General features: G+C 44.0%; 1 long non-coding RNA gene across 1 annotated transcript; it reads right to left on the reverse strand.

The window, feature by feature from the left end:
* Window positions 1-378: 378 nt before the first annotated feature.
* LOC123648221 lies at window positions 379-22,186 on the reverse strand. The gene is made up of 3 exons (XR_006738528.1): window positions 21,971-22,186; window positions 17,191-17,367; window positions 379-569 (listed from the first exon to the last, which is right to left on the reverse strand). It is a non-coding gene; the product is annotated as an uncharacterized LOC123648221 (long non-coding RNA).
* Between the last annotated feature and the right edge of the window lie 815 nt (window positions 22,187-23,001).

Consider the following 23,001-nt stretch of genomic DNA (forward strand, 5'->3'; position numbering starts at 1 on the left):
GAGTAGCTGGGACTACAGGGATGCGCCACCATGCCCGGCTAATTTTTTCTATATATATTTTTAGTTGGCCAGATAATTTATTTCAATTTTTTTTAGTTAGAGACGGGGTCTCACTCTTGCTCAGGCTGGTCTATGAACTCCTGACCTCGAGCGATCCACCCGCCTCAGCCTCCCAGAGTGCTAAGATTATAGGCGTGAGCCACCTTGCCCGGCCAAAAATATTCTTTAAAACTCCTGAAGTCCCCTCCACTAATGACCTAACAAATGGGAAGTCTTGTTCATTTCTGGATCTAAAAACTATTACTTATCTATCACCATGTAACAATATTACCACAAACTCAGCAGCTTAAACAACATGCATTTATTATGTCACAGTTTCTGTGGGTCGTGAATCCAGGCATGATTTGATTGGGGCTGTGCTGCAGGGTCTCCCATGAAGCTGTAATCGATGTGTCAACCAGAGCTGAGGTCTCATTGGGATTGTCATTGCATATGCAGTCGGTATCTCAAGAGTTGGAGAATTTGCTGTTGGTGTGGAAGAACCCTACACATTTGGTTCCAGAAGTGTTCTATGGGTGGAAACAGATCATAATAATTGGAAAAACAAATAAACAAATAAATAAATAAGCAAAAAGGATGTCGACCCATAACTTGCATCATATAACTTAAAAGGCCACACACTGAAATACAAAATCTAACACTTTAAAAATCCTGGATGAAAATATAGGAGAGGCTCTTTGTGAACTTAGGTGAGGCAAGATTTCTTAGTGAAGACAAAAAGCACAAACCATGAAAGACAAAGTTAATAAAATGAGCTTTATCATGATGACAACTTTAGCTCTTTAAAAGATACTTAATGAAAGACTCTTCTTTCATTAAGAAAATGAAAAGACAAGCCAGAGATTAGGAGGAAAATATTTGAGAAACATTAATCAGCAAAGAACTGGTATCCAGAATATATACAGAATTCTGAAAACTCAATAAAAAAACAAAAACCTCAATTATAAAAAATAGGCAAAAGATATGAATAGATACTTTATCAAAGAAGAAATATGTACAAAAAGAGATGCTTAGCATCATTAGTCATTAGGGAAATGAAAATTAAAATTACAAGATAATATCACTATATATACTGTACCTACAAGAATGGAGGACACTTTTTAAAATCTGAAAGTTCTAAATGTTGGCAAGGATCTGGAACAACTGGAATTGTCATACGTTGCTGGTGAAAATGCCATTTTGCTGGGACAACAACTTTGGAAAGCAATTTGGCAGTTTCTTATAAAGTTAAAATACACCTTTTATGTAACGGCAATCTTAATCATAGGTATTCATCCTAAATAAATTTAGACATACATTCACAAAAATTTTGTGCATGAATACTTATGACAGATTTATTCATAATTGCCCCAAATAAGAAACAACCCAAATGTCTGTAAACTGGTGGGTGGATAAAAAAATATTGTGTTACATCCTTAAAATGGAATATCACTCCATTATAAAAAGCAATGAAGTATTGATTTAGGCAAAATGACAGGGAAACAAAGCAGATCAGTGATTGCCAGGAACAGTGGGTGGGAATGGAAGTAGATTGATTACAGTGGGACATGAGGAAAATTTTGGGCTGATGGAACTATTCTTTATCTTGATTGTGGTTATAGTTGCAAAAAGATCTGTACATCTACAAAGGATAACTTTTACTGTATGTAAATTATACCTCAATACACATGATTTTTTAAAAAGTGACAAAAACATGGAAGCTCAGTTGTGATATCATTCCTTCTAACCAATATTGTGCTAGAGGTCCTGGCCAGTACAGTAAGACAGAAGAAGAAATAAAACTCTTCAAGATTTTCATTATTGACAGACAGCAAAATTTTCCACATAGAAAATACACCAAAAATGGTCAAACAAAAATTATTATAATTAATGAGAGTTTAGCAAGATCACCAGTTGTAAAACCTATATACAAAAGTCAATTCCATTTCTATTTACTGGAATTTTCACTTTTACAAAGATATCATTTATAATTCCACAAAAAAGATCATCTGTGAATAAATCTAATGAAAGACATGAATGATTTTCATGAAGAAAATTTAATACAGGAAAAGGGAAATGTCAATCCAGCTCAGTAACTGAGGTATTACCTTGTCAGATGACTTATGAAATTATTAATAGGAAAATGATGATACCATTGCTAGAACTACATCAGGACAGACTGAGACGTTGAGTTAGGACAGGCAGCTCACCTAGGACAATATAGGGGGAAGGTGTAAAACAGTGTGAAGGAAAGTAAGTGGGCACATATCCAATAGCTGGTGCAGTCAGGGAACTCCAATGTCACTTTATATCTGGTTGTCCCAGGACTGATTGGTGAGTAATAGAGTTGGAAATAGAAAGAAAAAGCTCAATAGAGCTTATTTCCCTTTAATCTTTGATTTATTATGAAATAATAAAACTGTCACAGAATGATCACATAGAAAAATATTGTGATCATCCTTGTACCTACCGCCTGGCTTTATTAACAGTTTGCCATATTGCAGTAATGTTGTCACTTCACTCTATTTCTCTTCAGGAGGACACAGTTACAAGGAAGAAAAGGAAGACAGGGGACAGGGCAAGTTTGCCTTTATCTCTTTTCTTTCCATGGTTATAATGGGAGGCAAATATTCCATTTACAGGGGCAGACATAGAGTGATGCGTGTTAACACAGGTAGCTAGACAGGCAGCACCCGTAAGATCTTCCCAAATGGCCTCCACAGATAAGCAAGATGCTTTACCAGGAGGGCAGATGGCCTTGGATTAGGACCACGGTCATGATGATACGATGAACGTAAACCCAGTGCTGACAGGTAACGAAAGCTGCTAACGGACAGTGGTGAGGAGAATTCACTAACCCAGTTCACCTGGGATTTGTGGTGTGTATCTCTACTACCATCTCCTGATTTTAGCTTGAGTGACTGTTCAGCGTGTTCAATTCGAGGTGGTTAATCCAGATCAAACCACAAAGATTACAGGAGTATTTGCAGAGTTTAAGGGTCTGCATTGTCCTTGTTAGGATTTCAGACAGTGTTGGGCTGGGAACAGGCACTAAGTGAGTCACAGGGCCTTCAGGTCCCAGGCTCAGGGACGACAGACTGGAACAAGTGAGTTTCTGAGGGGATTTCAACCTTGCGGGGGGCCAAGGATTGGGGAGGTATGCCCTCTTAAGGCTTAAATGTTGGGCTCTTATTTTAATTATTCTTGCCCCATGGTGTAGCTGCATTCTTTCTCACTCAGTTAAAAAATTCTCATTTAGGTCCAAAAACCTCATAAGGATGCTTAAACCTGCTTCACTGATCCAGGAAATGGAGCCTGGTAAGAACTAAAAATAAAGCAGAAAGGCTCAGGCTGGGTTTCGATGGCAGAATCCAAGGAGTTCGAAGGATTTCTAAACTTGGCCGAAGGCTTTCCTGCTTTTCTATTTCAAGTTCATTCACTTGAGAATTTTCAAAATCTAGAAGATCATTCCTTCCTTTTCCTGGTGTTGAAAATAGACGAACCCTGGCTTAACTTTGGAGCAGATTGCAATTTATATTTTGGTTCTTCTGTGATGGTGGTGATTGTGTAATGAGGTGGTTAAGGGCATGGACTTTGGAGTCAGAAGGCCTGGGTTCAAATCCCAGCTCTGTTACTGACTGACTGCGAGGCCTGAACCTCTCTCAGCTTCCGTTTCCTTGTCTGAAAGATCAGTTGATATGAGAATTAAATAAGATAACGTGTGTGCTTAACACAAGTACCAGAGCACAGCAAGTGTTCAATAATTGTCACTTTTACCCTACTCTTGTTATTGTAAACATAATCATCTCTGAATTTTCTGTCATCGTCCTGCAAATGAAGCACTAGTACTCCAGGGTGTGTGCGTGTGTGTGCATGTGTGTGCATGAGAGGGTGTGGGGTCAATACATTTATGTAACTCCTGAGTCACAGTCTGCTGGTAGTAAAACCTGATTCCCCATATTCCTGGGCATACAGCTGAGGCCACATCTCTAGCCGCCCTCTTAGTGAGCTGATGCCACGTGACTAAGTTGTAGCCAATGGAGTGTGAACAGAAGTAATATGTGTTATTTCAAGGCCCAGCCCATGGATATCACCCATAAACCTGCCTCCATGCTCTTTCCCCTGGGGATGGAGATGATTATGGTGGCCTTAGAAACCACAGGATGAAGATGACTGAGCCCCTGTCAGCCCAAGTCCTTGAAGGACAGTTGGGGGATTGAGGCAAGACAACCCCCACTGAGAAGGAACATCCACCTTGGACTGAGATAAATAAACTTCTACTGTGTCTGAACCATTATGTATTTTGTTATTTGTTACAAAATCTGATTCCAAATGCCTAGTACCTTCTTGAATGCCTCCTTTCTTAACTAATACTTCTTTCTTGCTTCCCACTTCTTGTTTAAAATTTCTGATTTAAGTAAAAGAGTTAAAATAGAAAGTTTCTTGAGGGGCCAATTAACCAAACTCAATGTCTGGGAGCTCCTATTGATGTTATGGAGATTGTCTGCTTTTTGTTTCCTAAGACTCAGGAATCTTGGGAATTAAGCCTCACCAAGACAGAATTTTGAGGGTGGATGTGGGAAGATTACTTGGATTTTACTCATCTTGACATCAGAGCCTTAACTGGAACATGTGGGGTTCACCCAGGCATGTACCTCCATTTGAACATGCTCAAAAGGGTGCATGAAAATGAAGAAAGGCTTCGTTGAGAATAACTGAAATCATTAATGGAAATTAGATTCAATTTGGAACACACTGTTAACTGCAAGAACTATAGAGAATATCCAGTGGGTTTTGACATCAGTCTTCAGTTCCTGCTCACTACAGAATAGTCAGTTACCCTCAGCAAACAAAGTTGGGGAAAGAGTCTTTGCTCCACAGTGGTCTGTACCCTATTCTGTGAGTTCCCTGTTGCTGCTGTCCCTAGATCATTTTGTGCCAGAATCTTTCTTTCTTCAGTTACTTCTTTATTGTCCCCAGATAGCTCTGCTCTTCTCCACTGTGGCCAAATGTTAGCTGCTTCCTTTACCTACTAATAGAAATGGTTGGCTGTTAATGAAAATGCCCTGCTTACCAGAACCCGCTGGGTGCCCTCTTTCTGCAATTGTGATAAGAAGAAAGTTTTAAGCCTCTACTTTGAAAAAAAACTGTTACTTCTTGCTGGGATTCTGAAAAGAAGTTTCACCCTTGGACAGCACCTTGACACTTCCTGTGTGAGTCACACCATTAACTATGCCTCCAGCAACAGAGGCTGGAAAGTTACACTCCAGCCCTCCTTTCCCACACGGGAGGGCCTGGCAGCACTCTCTGTTCTCAGCTTCTGTTCTAAGGGCTTACCATCTAAGGAGTCTGCAATGAATTGGATGTTTGTGTCCCCTAGCCCTCTGCCCCCCAAATTCATTTGTTGAAACCCCTAATCCTAATGTGATGGTATTTGGGGGAGAGGCCTTTAAGAGGTAGTTAGGTTATGAGAGTGGAGTTCTCATGGATGGGATTAGTGCCATTATGAGAAGAGGCCGGATAGCTAGCTATCCCTTTATTTGTTTGTTTTTTGAGACAGGATCTTGTTCTGTTGCCCCGGCTAGAGTGCAGTGGTATCATCATAGCTCACTACAACCTCAAACTCCTGGGCTCAAGCAATCCTCCTGCCTCAGCCTCCTGAGCAGCTAGGACTACAGAAGTACACCACCACACCTGGCTAATTTTTCTGTTTTTAGTAGAGGTGGGGTCTCACTCTTGCTCAGGCTGGTCTTGAATTCCTGGCCTTAAGCAATCCTCCCACCTGGACCTCCCAGAGTGCTAGGATTACAGGCATGAGCCACCACACCCAGCCTGACCTCTTGCTCTACTATATGAGAATATATGAAGTCAGCTATCTGCCAAGCAGGAAGCTGATACTGGATCTGCTGGCCCCTTGATTTTGGACTTCCCAGCCTCCATAACTGTAAGAAATAAATGTGTCTTATTTAAGCCACTCAGTCTATGATAATTTGTTATAGCAGCCCTAACCGACCAAGACAGTAAATATATCACATAAATATAAAAATGTGACCACACAGAACTCCTTATTGAGTCCCCTAAAGCTCCCTGTGAGAGGTCTAAGAATAGTTCTGGCAATATGAAAACAAGTGTTAAGAGGGGCATTAGGGGTTGCTAGAGCTTGGGGACAGTGACCTATCAATTCAAACTAGATGCTATACAGCTCATAGTTAGATGTGTAGGTGGATAGAGCCCTTGACTGTCAATGTGTCAGTGCTGCTAGTTAAAAAATAGAACTATAATTAAGGCTACAGACTCCCAGGATATCCCATATGTGCTAGTATATAATCCACACTGTAGTTACAAAGATTAAAATATTATTCAAAAGAAAGGAATTTATATACAGAAAAATTCCAAAATCTCATAGCCTTCATATCCTAAAAGTATTTTCTCATGAAGAGAATTCCAGGATACACTGCAAAACAGAAAAGTTTCTAAATTTTAGATCCTTATTAGGAAAGTGCATTCTGAAATTATGACAAAGCAACAATCTATCTGAAAAGGCAATAAATAATTAATTTAAATCAAGCCTTAAATTAGAACTCCACTTAAGACAGAATCAGTCCTTCTTGTCATAGAGCTTTTGGCTGTTTTCAGCAGTTTTGTACTGCACTAAGTTGGATGTGAAGTTTTCCTGAAGAATGTCCATGGAATGGGAAAAATGCTTAGTATCTGGGTATGCATATTTCTTGGGGAAGGAGAGAAAGGAATGTGGGTTGAACAACTAATATGCAGTAGGTACTTTACAGATATTATTTATTCCTTTGATTTTCTCAAATATCAAATTTAGTATTAACATCCCTATTTTGCACATACAGTTAACCAAGGTGAATAAGGTCACTTGGCTATTAAATGGAAGATACAGAACTCCAGTGCCAGCCTGCCAGGCTCCTAAACCTGTGTTTCCACTGTCAGATGTCCTGATATCTATCACAGAGTGTGTGTTATGTACTGAGTTATCTTCCTACTAATTGTGGATGATTTAAGAAGACAAATAATGCAAGAATGACTATTCTAACGTCAACAAGAAATTCTAGTTCTACAAGTGAGTTCTAGAACTTTCTCCCCAAATACTTGTGTTGGGGTCTTTTTTCTTCTGATGGTCAGCTCCCTTCTGACTCAGGCTGAAAGATTCCTTTGGAATTAATAGGCTTCAGTTCATACTGATGCAGAAGTACAGAGAAATGGGTAGGCTTTGATTTTCTAGTCCCTCTCAGCCATCAAAGCTCACACTGCTCTCTTTTCTCTGGCTTCTAGTGAAGTGCTTGTGGAGCTTTGGTATATAGAAAAAAAATCTGATAAAATTATTTTAAAATAAATGTTTTAGCTTCTATCCTAGAGGGTCAGGAGATCTGAGGTGAGGCCAAGAATCTGCATTTTCTGACAACCATCCCAGGTGATCAGAGAAATTTGAGTTTGAAAATTAATTAATTTCAAATTAATTTGAAATTAATTAATTTTCCTTATTACTCTCATTTTCCTTTTTTGCTTTTGTTTTAATCTTACACCTTCTTGTGTTTGGGAATTCTTTTGTAAGCTATGCTCTTTGGTTCTCTGTGCCCGTAGAACTGCTGGGCTATAGTATATGGTCAGCTTTATGAAAGCCCAGGACTAAAGCCAGAAAAGCAGAGTAAGATCTCATAGCCAGAGGCTCTACGAGGGAAGATGCCTCAGTTAGGAGGGATAGAAGAGACTGCTAAATAAAAGATTAATGGTACAATATCATTCTGTTGGAGAAAATATGGGCATACAGTCAAGACAAACACAAAACAGTGACACAAACCTGAAGGAATCGTGCCAGAAAGGTGAAATCTCAGAACAAGCCAAGGCTCATGGAAAATGCTTAGGGCAAAACCAAGGGCTTTTAAGAAGCTCCACAGGAATTAAAAACAATGAAGAAACAAAGGCCAGGAGCAGGTGATGTAATGTTGGCACGTAACCGGACGAGCAGCACTGCTCACTTCCTGTTTTTGTTCCCTACTCCAGCAGGGAGAAGGATCTCCAAGCTGAACATTTGCAGAACAAACATTTCTTAGAGAAAACATCATCCAGAGATGGGAGAGGGGGTGGGAAAGAAGATCTAATTGCACAAAGTGAGTGCAACTTTTAAGACCAGATGAATAACATTACAGAGCACCCAAAATTGGCACTGGAGTTATAAACCTGTGATTGGTTGTCTTTAAAACAGCCTGTGGAGAAAGAGTGTCCGATGACTGGAGACAAGCAAATCTCCCGGTTTTTCCTAAAGTTGGTTCCTAGAAACCACTGATCTTCATCCCCTGGAAAATCCTGGAAAAGACGACAAATCAGACAATTTGGCAGAACTTAGAAAAGAGAGTGGTGATCACCAGGAGCCAGCACGTGCTCTGTGGAGACATGTTATGTCAAAACCTCTGCTTTTTCTTTTCTCCCTAATGTTGCCCTGTAGACAGATTGGGTGAAACTGTAGACAGGGAGCCCAGCAATGTCAGATCCTGTGTCCAGCATCTGCCCCGTAAGGTGATTCAAGAAAGAGGACCCACCCTTAGAAAGAAGCCTGTTCAGGAACCCAGCCATTTAGGTCAGCCTCTGCACTCAACCTGGTGGCTTCTCTTGCTTCCCCTCCCTCTTTCACACCCGCTCAGACTCCCATCATCTTTTCTGTGTATTCCACAGAGCAAGTTGCCATGTCAGCAGCACTCCACCTGGGTCAAGCGCGGAGGCTCATGCCTGTAATCCTAGCACTCTGGGAGGGCAAGGTGGGAGGATCGCTTGAGCTTGGGAGTTCGGGACCAGCCTGGTCAACAGAGTGAGAACCTGTCTCTACAAAAAACAGAAAAATTAGCTGGGTGCGGTGCTGTGCGCCTGTAGTCCCAGCTACTCAGGAGGCTGAGTCAGGAAGATCGCTTGAGCCTAGGAGTTTGAGGTTGTAGTGAGCTAGGATGACACCTCTGCACTCTAGCCCAGGTGATAGAGCAAGACTCTGTCTCAAAAACAAGACAAAACAAAACAAACACAAAGACTTTGCCTGGCTTCAGATCCCAGGTCTGAGGCTTCTGTCCTCTCTCCTTGGTTTTCACAGGGTGTTCAGTTTCCTGCCTCTCTCACTTCAGTTCCCTGCTCTCATTCCACCTTCTCAAACAGCACGCCCTGCCCGCCAGTCTGCACTCTGATGTCTCAGCAGCCCCTTTCTCAGCTCAGTTCATAACAGTAACTCTCCTGATCCTCACTCCGTACTCCAACAAACAGGCTCCCAGCAAAGGTCCCCAGGCTATCCCATATCCAAGACCCAAAACCTGGCTCATTAGTACCATGCTTAGACGGATGCACAGCTGCCTAGACCACCATGCCCAAGATTACTGCTTTATGGACAGATCTCTTCAGTAGACAATTCAAAAATCACTGCCATCCTAGCCGATATTTTTTAACAACTTGACAAAGACATAGAAGGCTGGATTTTCAAATATACTGATCATGCAGAGTTGGGATGAGAACAAATATATTGGAAAACAAAATTGAGGTTCAAAAATAGAAATAGCTAAGAAGGTAACACTGAGTAGAGATGAATGTAAAATCATCTTTAGTTTCAAAAAATCAACTGTACATATGTAGCACCATGACCACTGACCACATGAGCAGGAGTTAATGTGAAAATGATGTTAAAGTTTTTGTTAACTACATGCTCATTGTGGGTCATGGATGTGACGTGGCTACCAGGAAGCTAATGTCATCATCAGCTGTGCTGATAAAAATGTAGAGTCAGTATTAAGGGAAGTAATGGTTTCACTGGTTAAGGACAAGGGGAGCAATCCCAAATGATGACACAACCCTGAAGTAATCGTGTGAGAAGAGCTGCATCACAGAATGAGCTGAGGCTTGCAGAAATATGTTATATCTAGGGTTTTTATTATGCAGGCTGCTGGTATCAATTACAATAGGAGAATGGTAAAAAGTGGATAATGTGTGGATTTAATTCCGAATATATGTCTTTTGGGAGGGACACTGGCAAAAGGAAACATCCGGAGAGGGATGACAAGACTAGTATTGTGTCTACAAATCATATCACAGGACTGGTGTTCAGAGGAACTGGGGTATTTACCCTGTGGGAGAGAAGTATTGAGAGACATGAGCACACAGCAATTGTTCTGATGGACTCTTATGCAGAAGGAGAATTAGTTTCATTCTCACAAGGGTAGGCATGCGGCCCAAGGGCAGAAGCTGCTACAGATTTGGACTCTGCACACCAATACCTCTGACCCATGGTCGTGTTCAGATGCCTTGGGAGGCACCGAGTGCTTGGCAGGGCTCCAGGAGCAGGGGGTAGGGACCTGGGGCTGCTGGGGAGGGGGTTTCTTTCTTGCATTCCCCTCCCACTCTAATGCTTTGTGCATTGGAGGAAAGAAGTCCTGAGGACACCACATGGGAGGGGGCAGCCTTGGTGTCCTATGAATTGCTCCAGGTAAGTCCCCTGAAGTCCTTGGAGTTGACAGCGGGAAAGCTTCTGTGACCAGAGCCTGAGGGGCCGGAGAAAGGAGTGTCTGTAAAGGAGTCAGTCTGTCCACAGGGAGCTCAAGTATCTATGGGAGGCAATGATCCATTTTCAGCTTGGACCCTTGGTGCCAGGCTGCCTGGTGCTGGGAGAGGGGTGGCTGGCTTACCTCAGACTCCGCTCAGGGGAAGGGCCTGCTAGGAAGGCCCCAAGAATGCAAACAATTTCCTGGCAACAGTGGTCTCCTTTGCTCTGCCAGTGTCTGGTGAAAGAGGAAGGTGGAGGGAGGAAGAGAAAGAGAGAAAACAGAGTTGGGGCAGGAGGAGGGAGGGAGAGGCAGGGAGAAAGAGCCTGCCTCCCATGTTTCGAGCTGTCATTTGGCTATTTGCTGGCATCTGAGTACCACCAATTTCTGAGTTGTTGATGAGAGTTCAAACAAAGGAATAGCTCAACAAAAGGGAAAAACGGATTTGCTGCACCATCCAGATCCCTCCTTGATGCTCCTGCTCCCCGCCCGCCACCCAGCTGGTGACGTTGTCAGTAAGAGGACAGGGACTTCTGAGGAAGCAGCTGCTGACCACCTGGACCCCTGTAAGGATTTATCCTTGGCTCGCTGTAGCATTACCTAAGGCAGAGGTTCTCAGAGGGGGAGGAAGAAAGAGGGCAGGGTGTGGAGCAAGATTTCCCCACAGGGACACTGGGCAATGTCTGGAGACATTTTCAGTTGTCACAACTGGGGGGAGGGGATGCTACTGGCATCCAGTGGGTAGAAGCCAAGGTTGCTATTAAAATTTTTATGATACACAGGACAGCCCCCACAACAAAGACTTATCCAGCCCAAAACATCAACAGTGCTGAGGCAGAGAAACCATGCCTTAGGGGGTTTAACACCAGAGGCCTCCTGCTGGTGCCAAGGCCCAAGGCCACCCAGCGGAGTTGCTGGAAGCAAAAGGACCTTAGAAATCATAGTCTTCCCCTTTGGACAGGTGAGGCACTTGAAGCTCAGGGAGGGAAGGGGCTAGGCAGTGCATTGAAGTGGCTAAGAGTTTTGGAGTAAGACAGACCTAGGTTTTTTTTTTTTTTTTTTTTTTGAGACAGAGTCTCGCTTTGTTGCCCGGGCTAGAGTGAGTGCCCTGGCGTCAGCCCAGCTCACAGCAACCTCAAACTCCTGGGCTTAAGCTGATCCTCCTGCCTCAGCCTCCCGAGTAGCTGGGACTACAGGCATGTGCCCGGCTAATTTTTTCTATATAGATTTTTAGCTGTCCAAATCATTTCTTTCTATTTTTAGTAGAGACAGGGTCTCACTCTTGCTCAGGCTGGTCTTGAACTCCTGACCTCGAGCGATCCACCCGTCTCGGCCTCCCAGAGTGCTAGGATTACAGGCGTGAGCCACCGTGCCCGGCCAGACCTAGTTTTAAATCCCAGTTCAGTTACTTGACATCTATGTGACCTGGACAAGTTACTTCACCTCTTGGAGCTTCCATTCCCTGGAACCCCCTGACAGCATCACTTTAAGGAATATGTGAGAGAAGGCATGTAAAGTGCTCGACACAGCACATGGCGTGTAATAAATGGCACCTCTATTAGGATTAGTAAAGCTAGAGCTAAACTTTGGCTCCTAGGCCCAGTTCTGTTCTTCATCAGTTGTTTCACTCTCATAAGTCCCAAATCAGGGCTATCCACCAGTCTAAGAGGCACATGGTTGTGAGTGCTGGCGCGTAGCCCGAGTGGATCTGGATTCAAAGTCCAGCTCAAACGGATAAATTAGTTCATATCCCTCTAAGCCCCAGTTTCCTCATGTGTAAAGTGGGATACCATCTACCTTACAGGCGTGTGGTAAGATTTAAAATGAGAACCTACATTAAACACTTCATCCTAGAGACGAGAACCTAGCAAGGACTCAATATGGATTAGTTACAGCTAGTGTTTGTGGCAGGTTGTATTTCCCCCCAAAATGGCTTCCGCAGCATCTCCCATTCAATATGCTCTTCATACAATATGACTAACTCTCCTCCTATCGAGAGGTGGGGTCTATGTTCTCTTTTTTGGATGTGGATGGACATATGGCTATGAGAGAAGTGATATTCTGTAACTTTTGGGGTGAGATCATGAAAAATGATACAGCTTCTGCGTGCTTGTCTTGGGATGCTCCCACTTGAAACCCAGCCTCCATGCTGTGAGGAAGCCCAAGCCACCCCACAGAGGCCTATTTGAAGAGGAACTGACAGCACTAACTTGCCAGCCATGTGAATGAGCCACCTAGGAGTAGAACTTCCTGTTCCAGACAAGCTGCTGCAGCTGGTCCTGAGCGCAGAGAATTGAGCTGGCCACACTGAAGCCTGTCCAAATTGCAGATTCATGGGCAAAATAAATGATCATTGTCATTTTAAATCACTAAGTTTTAGGATAGCTTGTTATGCAGCAATCATAACAATATTATTTTTATTAATCTTCAGAAAAGAAATTTCCTTCTGCTTGTGTCACCTCCTAAGCCTCATGATCAACACAAAGAAGAAAACCGGACATAGTGGGAATGTTGTGGCTTCTTGCCAAATCTGTGATCTGGAGACGATGATCAAATGCCACCACCAGTTGAGGATGTGAAATATGGAGATTCAGGAACCTCCTGAAGGTTTATCTGGGGACACAATTCAACCAATTTCTTTTGGGGATGGTTTAATTCCAGGGCCTGATAGGCTTTTTTAAGCTTGTAAACAAGGTTCCTGGAGAGCGCATGTCCAGTGTTATTCTTACCCTTTCCTTCTTCCTTGGTTTCTGCCATAGGTATGAGAGACTTCGTGTAGGGAAGAAAAAATAATTTTCTCCTCCCTGATTCATGAGTTCTTAGTGGGGACTCCCTGTCACAAAAGACAGATTAACAAGAGAGACGCAAACAAATGTTCAATAACACGTATAACTCCTGTCAATATGGGGGATAACCCAGAGAAATGATTAAATCTCTAGAATAGATCTCAAAGAGTTGTCTTACACTTCAGACTTAAATACTTAGTTTCCCTGAAACAAAGAAAGGAGGGTATAGGAAAAGGCCCTATTAGGATGAGATGGCCAGGTAAAGCCCCATGAAGCAAGGGTGAGGTTTGTTACACAGATTTAAGTGAATGCCTTCTCCACTGATTAAGTCTCTAGTGATTTAATGATCTTTCTCTTCCTAGTAGAGAGAGGGAGACACCCTTACAAATGGGAATGGCCTTTGTAGATGTAAATTTCTCTTACAGAAGGACAACTTTTCAGAACTGTTACTGTGTCTGCAGTTTCTCAAAATAACAGCTCAAAATAACCCTTATGCCAAAGAGGCATATTTGGGAGTAGCATATTCTGGTCTCCTGCAGTCATATTTTGGGGTAGTATGTCCTGAACCCCATCTCATAAAACACTTTTTTTCCCACTTGAGTTTATTCAATCCTCCATGCCTCATTTATGGTTTCAAAGAATATGAGGTGAGGATAGAGGACAGAGTCTGATGATACATTGAGGAAGATTTTGCCTTTCTTAGGAAAGCAAACCAATTTATTATACCAATAATTATGCATACATGTGTGTCTGTGTGTGTTTCTGTATGTGATGGAGGGGTGTGTGGGAGGGAGAGGAATGTTATTGGGATTAAAAGTTAAAGAACCTCCCCACTCTTCTTCCTGAGAACAGTAGTTGTTCAGAATCCCCTTTATTTAGCCCAGTGGAAGTTACCTGGTATGACCACCCAGAGCCGCATGACTACTAGATCCAGCAAGATACCTTCTTGAGGGGTGGGTAAGTAGGGGGCCAAGTGAGAAAGAACTCTATGCTTTATTCACCAAGGCAAACTAGCTCTTCTTGTGTTTTACCAGGATGAAATAATAATGAGCTACTGGCCCCCTCCCCCTGGGAACTCCATATGGTAGACTGGTGAAAATGACCCCATCTCTCATGGGGAAGGTGTCCAAATATGGGAGCCCAGGCAGACAGGTACTTGCTGGCTTCTGGAAAGGGGACAATATTTTAGAGGTATAACTTTGTCCTGCACCAAGTAGATTTTACAGTTCCGAAAGCCTTGTGTTCCTTGTCCTCTGCCTCCATGACACATGTGCCTTCCTTCTTCCTTGAGAGATCTAAAGGAGAGCTCTGGGTTCTACTCTAGAATGAGCTCAAGAGAAACTAGTGGGAGGTGATTTGTTACCTCCTGGTATTCTCCAGTGACCTTGGCATTGGAGCCCCAGTTTTGGAAATGCTTGGGAGAAAATGTTGCAGAGTAGCTGAAGGATGCTTTTAGTCTTCAACAGAAAGCAACTATGAGTTTCACAGTGCCTCTCCAGGTCTGGTTGGTGTGAAGACTCAGCCTAACACCAGTGCCTCTGCAAAGTGGTATTTGAGCAATTTGTCATCAAGATGCACTTAAGATGGGAGATGTTTTCTGGGCTTCCCTTCTTAGCTCTTCCTGTGCAAAAAAAAAATAATTGGCATGTTTCCCAATGATATTAACTTATTAAGGAATAGTTTCTAGCATGATGCTGGCTGTCACTTACATAAGTTATGAATCTGGCCCATAAAGTCAAGAATCTGGCCCATAAAAACACCCAGCAAGGCTGTTTACTGAAAGTGGTGCAATTCAGTGTTTTAAAAGGTGGCTAAATCGTCTGTGAGATGAATGGGCAGTGTGGTGGGAAGGAAGGGCCTCTCTATTATGTCACTGGGGAGAGGAAGTTGCCAAGGGAGCCCACTGTGGGGGGAGATGACCATGACTCATGCCAGCACGAGTGGGCTTGTTGGCTGACAAGACAGATGCCCCCGTCCCCCGAATGTTTGATGGCTTTCCTGGAGGAGGGAGTAGCAGTGTCTGATCCTCCTTGCTGGGTCATGATGATCTCATTTTTTTTTTTTTTTGGCTCTTTATAGTTGGCTGTGAAAATAGCCTTTCACCTCCAATGAATCACAGTTAAGCCAGACAAAGCGTATGGAGAATACGTGATTAGTCCATCTCCTCTGTAAGTTCAAGGGGCAAGTTTGTGATGCTCCCCCAGCAGCAGCAGCAGCACTGTGCTTTTTGATCCCTGTACACAAGGGGTGGGAAGCAAATGCCTCCGAGGAAGGGGAAAGGGAGGGGGAAGCAAGTCGAGGAGGGCCCCCTTCACCGCAGCAGGCTGCTAACCCCGCGCCCCGGTCAGACCGAGCAGAGCAGGGGACCCGCCCGCTCCTGCTCGCCGAACTCCCTCTCGGCCAGGGCCCGCCACCCTGGCTGCCGCGGAGGCTGCACGGATTTGCCCATGCCTGGGGGCTCCTCGTCTGCCGCCACCAGGAGTCTTGGGGCAACGCTAAACTGCTTGCACTGTGCCATTGGGAACGGCAGTGACTCAGGGGGCAGCAAGCTAGAAGGGAAGAAGAGCTGGCGTCGTCAGCCATTGTTGAGACAGAGCAGAGGCGCCGAGGAGAAAACTCCAGCCAGAGAGCACTGCGGGCCCGCGGGCGTTGCCTAGCAACGCTGCGCCTGCGCCTCGGGGTACCTGCCCGTCAGCCCGCTGGGGCCTCCCACCTGCTGCCCTGCGGTTTCTTCCTTCACAGCTGCCCTCCCCACGACTTTTCAGCAAATTCCACCTGCGTAGAAATGCTCCTGGGGGTGTGGGGTGTGAATCGGGGTAGCCCAGGCCACATTGACTCCGGGCCATGGAATGTGTCAGGTTAGAGAGCGCTGGACTGTTCTTCCTGAGAGGAGGACAGTGGTGGGTGGAACTCAGATGCTAGAGCCAGACCTGGGTTCAAATTCCAGGGCCAACACTTGCTAGATGTTGGGCAAGGTTCTTAACCTCTCAATGCTTTATTTCTCCATCTGTAAAACCGAGAATAATAGTACCTACCTCAATTGGGGCAATCCGAGGGTTTAGTGTGGATGGATGGATAGAAAGATAGAATTACTCAAAATAGTGCCTGGCATGAAGGAAGTCTATGTATGTGCCAGTTACTAACAGTCCTGGAGGAAAGCTGGACCCAAACACTTGCTCCCAGGTAGGGCAGAGGAGTTGGGGAAGGAGATCTGAGCTCCTGTTTCAAGATGCTGTGTGCTGTCGGGAGATCTGGTGACTCGCCACTGCTCTAACAATGGCTTGCTGGGGGGTCTTGAGCAAGGAGCAGTCTTCCCCTTAGTCTCCTCATCGGCAAGATCAGAGGATGGACTGAAAGGGCCTGAATTTCCTCACACTCTTCCTTGGTTTATGGCAACCCAGATGTTATTGAGCTGTGAGTCACCTCTGTCCCCACAGCTATAGGGGGAATTAGAAAATGCAGCAGTGGGCAGGTCCCCCGTTGAGCCCCAAGGGACAGTTTGGGTGAGCCATGGGTGTATAGCCTCAGATGGGGGAGGGGCAGACAGCCCAGCTCATGTCCAGATCTCCTTATATTTATTTATTTCTGTAGTTGCTCTAGGGATTATATATACATACCCAACTTCTTGCATTCTATTTAAATTTAATATTTCATCACTTCAAGTAGAATGTAGAAAGCTTCAGCAATATATGTTCCTTTATCCTCCTCCCTGATTTGTGTTATAATTGCCATATATATTACATCTACATGCATTGAAAGCTTCCCCTTCCAACAACGTTATAATTTTGGCTTTTAACAGTCATACATATTTTTAAATAAAAGAAAATACTTACACAGGTGTTTACCACTTTTGTTGCTCTACCTTCATTCATAAGTTCTAATTTTCCCTCTGGGATCATTTTCCACCAATCTGAAGAACTTCCTCTAACATTTCTTTTCAAACAGGTCTGTTGGCAACGTAATCTCTTAGTTTTCCTCTATCTGGGAATGCCTTCGTTTCTCCTTCATTCCTGAAAGATATTTTCATGGGATATAGAATTCTGGGTTGACAGTTCTTTTCTTTCTGGCTCCCTGGCTGCTGATGAGAAATCTGTAGTCAATCACATTGTTATTCTAAGTGTAGTGTGTCATTTTCTGTGGCTGCTTTTGCTATTTCTTCACTGTCTTTGGTTTTCACAGTTTGCTTCTAATGCTTTTATTTGGATTTATCCTGTTTGAGGTTCCCTGAGCTTGTATCTGTAAATTTATGTCTTTCACTGAATTTGGGAAATTTCTATAATTATTTCTTCAAACATATATATTTTTTCCTGCACCAATTTCTTTCTCCTCTCCTTTAGGGACTCCAATCACATGCATGTTAAACTTTTCATATTATCCCACGGGTCCTGAGTCTCTGTTCATTTTTTCAACCTACTTTCTCTCTGTCCTTCAGATTGCATAAGTTCTAATTTGTCCAAGTTAATAGATTCTTTTTTTCTGTTATCTCTACTTTTTTTGAAGATGGATTCCAACTATTTGAGTTTATCTGGTAACTTTTAAATTTCAGGTATTATATTTCTTATTCTGAAATTCCAATGGTTTCTGTTATGGTTTCTGTTTCTCTTCTGAGAATTTTTTATTCATTTCAAGAATGTTCACTTTCTCCTCATGGAGAATGATCAGAATAGATGTCTTGAGGTCTTTATCTGATAATTCCAATATCTGGGTCATCTTGGAGACATCTGTTGATTGTCCTTTTCCTTGAGAATTGGTCAGACTTTTGTGGTTCTTGGTATGTTGAATAATTTTGGATGATACCCAGGACAATTTGTATATTATGTTATGAGACTCTGGACCCTATTAAATTTTGTTGTGACTCTCTGGGCCCTGAGATTCTCCTCTGGAGGATACAGAGGTTTTGCTTTGCCACACAATTACCCCATTAGGTTTAGACTGCAAGTTCTGTTTCACCTCCTGTGGGTGGTGATACTGATAACGTCCATGCAGCTTTGAAAGCTATGCTTTTGGGGGATGTCACTTGCATATGCCACTCACTCAGGAATAGTCTGGGACTTGAGCAATGGTTTCTGTGGTCTAGTTCTCAGAGCTTTTGCTATGCTTCTTGGTGTGTGTTCCACACATGCACACTTGGCTGTGAGCCCAGGATTTGTGTTGGCTTGCACACACAAGTTGGGAACTTTCTATTCCTGCTCACTTCTCTACATGACTTTTCTCATACTTTCCAGCTCCCAGGGTCTCCTTTTGGGGATCCTTTGGCTAGAAAGATGGGGTTTATTGCTAAATTGTATCAGCTCTGCCCTCTTGGTGGACTGTTGTCCTGGTTCTTCGGTGCCTTGCTTGGAAAATCCACAAGCAGGGCCAGTGTGACAGAGTGACTACAGACAGGAAGAAATTCCACACAAACAGCTTTTATTGCAGAAACGAAGGGAGCTGCACAAAGCAAGAGTACGTTCCAGAGAGGAATGGGTCAGTCTCCACAAGTGGAGAAAGACGTTGAGGACTCCCAGGTAGTTTCCTTTTATTGGCCTGGTTGGGGGAGGGCTTATGGGAGGTGTGGGATGTTACCAGGTCATTGGTATACATGATTGACAGGTGTTGTTATAACGCAGCTGCAGCTCCACAGGTGTGTATGCCTCAAACCCTCAAGTTGCTGCTCTTTACAATGGTTAGCTATGGTTTTTCCTGCAGTCCCCTCTGTCTTCCCCTAGGAACCACCCTCCTGGCCTGTATCTGCCAGCTGCAGATTTGGTCCCTGCCTAACAAATGGTATCCTTTGAAGCAGGAAGATAAATGAGACAGAAATAATAGGAAATCCCCCTGCACTGCACACAGCTGGGGTGCCTTTCCTCAGCTCCTGTATCTAGAGGGATGGATTTTTCTCTTAGAATTGTAGATCCTGCAGCACTGCCACGTTTGGCAATAGTGCTATTATGGAGCAGGAACTGTCCTCCAGACAGGGCCATGAGAGAAAAAAGAGAAGAGAAAAACCCTCTGGGTTCTCCGTACACTCTCCAGCTCACAGGGACCTCTGGCCAGAAAGACAGGCTTTTCTCGGAATTGTGCTCTTCCCTGTGTGGCACATTTTCTTGATTTAGCTTGTCCTTGGGTCTAACCCAGCAGATAAAGGAAGGAAACAAAAACCAGGAAACTGACCACAGCTGTATTAGTAGTTCTTTAAGCTTGGACTTGCCTTCCTATTCCACCTATTATAATTTATTTTTATATTTTAGTGTCTTCAGGTAGGTGCATTCTATATTTTGTTCAGAGTTCTTAGTTGTAATCAGTAGGAGAGACAAAATCACAAAAAACTTATTTCATCTTGCCTAGAAGCCTCTAGTCAGAGCATTTTTAAAAAATTTTTTACTTTGAAATAATTTTAGATTTATAAAATTGTTGCAAAGGTTATGCAGAGAGTTCTTGTATATCATTACCTAGCTTCCATTTATGCTACATCTTACCTAACCATGGCATGTTAATCAAAATTAAGTAATTAATATTGATACATTAACTAAATTACAGACTTTATTCAGATTTCCCCAGTTTTTCCATTACTGTCCTTTTTTTGTCCCAGGACCCAGTCTAGGGTACCACATTACATTTAGTCGTCATTTCTTGTTAGTCTTCTCCAAACAATGACAGTTCCTCAGTCTTTCTTTGACTTCCATGCCCTTGACACTTTTGAAGAGTAGGAGTCAGACATGTTATAGAATGTCCATCAATTTGTGTTTAGCTGGTGTGTTCTCATTCATAGACCAAGTTTATGAATCTGGAGGAAGAATACCAGAGAGGAAGTGCCCTTCTCATCTCATCGTATCAGTGGGTGTGTGATACTGACATGACTTGTCACTGGTGATGTTAACCTTGATCAGTCTGTTAAAGTGATATTTTCCAGATTTCTCCACTGTAAAGTTACTATATTTCTCCTTCCACAACCGATTTGTTAGAACTGATTCTCTATGGTCGGCTCACACACCAGGGCAGGGAAGTTAAGCACCACCTTCTGGAAGACAGGGCATCAAAGAGTTTGTGACCATATGTTAAAACCACTACAATAATTAGTAAATTTGGGGGAGAAATACTTTGAAGCTATGTTTCCCCCTTAAAATTTCATGCACTAATTTGATCATTTATCAAGGGATCCTGTCTGCAGCAATTACCACTGTTGTGTTTTAATGATGATTTTTTATTTTGCTTATTCCTTCTACATTTATTCATTGGAATCCTTCTGCAAGAAAGATTTGTCCCTTCTCTCTCATTTACTTATTCAATCATTTATGTTCAAATAGACCCATGGATATTTATTCTTTAGGTTGTAATCCAATATTATCATTATTTATTTTGTGGCTCAAATCGTTCTAGCTTTGGTTATTGAGAGCTTTTCCAGGTTGGCTCCTACATTCTTATGACATGCCCCCATCCATTTTTTTCCCCTACCCTAGAATCAGCCATTTCTTCGAACAGCCTTGGGTCCTTATACTGGAGAAAGAGATTTAGAAACCAATATCTGGTCACTGGGTAAGCTCGTGGCTGCAAGGCTGACACTGTTTCTAGTCTCTCTCAGAGGGTAGAGCTAGGAAAAACATATATGTATCCTAACCCATGTATGGCTATGGCATTGGCTCAGATCTTGCCTATAGGAGACTTCCTGCAAGACGCCACCATATATCTTGTTTTATGGTCGTTTGTGTACACAGCTTATATTCTCTACCACCCCACAAGCTCTTCAAGAGCAGAGTTCATGCCCGAGGTATTTTTATGTCCACTCTGGTACTTAGCACAAAAGAGGAGCTCAGTGCATGTTCATTGGTTGCGTAAGTGAGTTTGGTCAGAAACCTCACAATCATCTTTCTTTCCCTTTTTTTTTTTTGTGATAAGAGCTATAGGTGTTGACTTGAGAGGTGATATTTAAAGTTATTAAAATAAAAAAGCTTTGCCGTTTGGAGGATGATCCTGCTCATGTAGAACAACTCAGCTCTTTACAAAGCTGGAAGCAGGAAGGTTCCTGTATTGTTATTGAAACAGCTGCTGTTTGGAGAACTCTGATTGGCTGCTTGCAGGGGACAAGCTGTGCTTCTGTTTGAGGTCCCCATATTTAGCTCTCCCACAGATGCCCAAAGCTAGTGCTTGGTCTGCCCTGCCCCCAGCAGCCTGGCCCCACAGCCTCAGGTCCCTGATCAACCAGCCACACTCGAACATATGCAGTAAATATTCTGTGCTTTCACCAGGCCTCTCATCTGTGCTCCTTGAACCCAAGGACTGTGATCATAATTTCACAGCTCAGGAAGCCTGTCTACTTGTCAGCTTGGCTTCTTATGGCAGGCCTAACTGTTCTTAGCTTCCGGTTTTCCCTGGTGCCTTCCAGATGAGAATCTAGATGATCTGTTTCTGGTTGTGATGTCCCTGCTTCTTCTCCTGGGCACCGGCGCCCCACCCGCACTCCCCTACGCTGTTTGAGGTTAGGAGGCAGGCTGCCAATAACCCGATGTTCAGCCAGCGCCCTGGGATGAGTGTGCGTGTGGGCTGGCTTGCTGGGGCTGCCGGTGCCCGGGCTGACAGCTGCAAGAAGGGCAGAAGGGCGCGTGCCCAGCGGCTTTCCCCTCCAGCTGGACTTACCTCCTGCCTGCTAAGAGGCAAAGCAGCATGCAGCTCCCAGGCCCCTGGATTGGGCGCCAGAGCCCACAGGTCCAGAGTCAGCTATTGTTGTGTCTGCTTGAACCTGGCTCAGCAGCCCACAGGGAGCCAGGCAGGCAGAGTGGCTCCATGCGGGTGTCACAGCCACACTGGTTGCTGGGAATCACGACCTGGTATTTGCTCTGGCTGTTTGCTGGAGGGATGCCTGTGAGAAGCTAAAGCCTCTCTCCCCGATCCCCACACACTTATAACAAAGATGTCAGGGGTGGAATCTGATTGGAGGAGAGTAAACTTTCCCGGGAGGAGGAGGGGAATTCAGAGTAACATTGCGCCTGGGGAGACAGGGGTCGGACTCAGCCGGGAGCATCTTCCCAGGACCCTGGGATCAGCAGGAGCTGACAGTCACACCCGGATCAGCGAAGATGTGGCATCATTGTTGCTCATGTTTGCTCTCTTCCTCCCATTTCCCTCCCACTCAGAGGACTGCAATACAGAGTGACAGCAAGTAGCACCCTATTCATACCCTGATTGTCACCAGTGGAAAAAGGAGGGATCCTTGTACTACTACCTGCTCCTCACAGACACACAGCTTAAGTGTCCCTGGGGCACGCGGGACAGCAGCTCTCCTCCTATCCCCACTGCAGGGTTGTTTCCCAGGCACTCTGGCAAGCTCTGGAAAGACCTGGCCGCATTTGCTTCTTGCACACCCCGGGCCTCCTTATCCCTTGGGCCCTGCCCATCTGTCCATCCGAGCGGGTGGGAGGCCAGCATCTGGGAGAGACTTGGGGAGAGGCTGTGTTGCCCCAGGGGCAGGGACACTGCTGTGTGTCTGAGCACTTAACTCACTTTAAATGGCTCCAGCCTGGCCTTCCTCTCCTCTGATTGAAGAGGCCATTCCGCAGTATCCATTTCCTTTGCATAATGTTTCCCTGGGCCTGGCTCTCAGGCTATTATCCAGAGAATACAGACAGGCAGCAGCAGACCTTCACCCAGACTTAGCAAACTCTTCAATG

The sequence above is a fragment of the Lemur catta genome, chromosome 12, assembly GCF_020740605.2.
Source record: "Lemur catta isolate mLemCat1 chromosome 12, mLemCat1.pri, whole genome shotgun sequence".
Classification (NCBI taxonomy): domain Eukaryota; kingdom Metazoa; phylum Chordata; class Mammalia; order Primates; family Lemuridae; genus Lemur; species Lemur catta.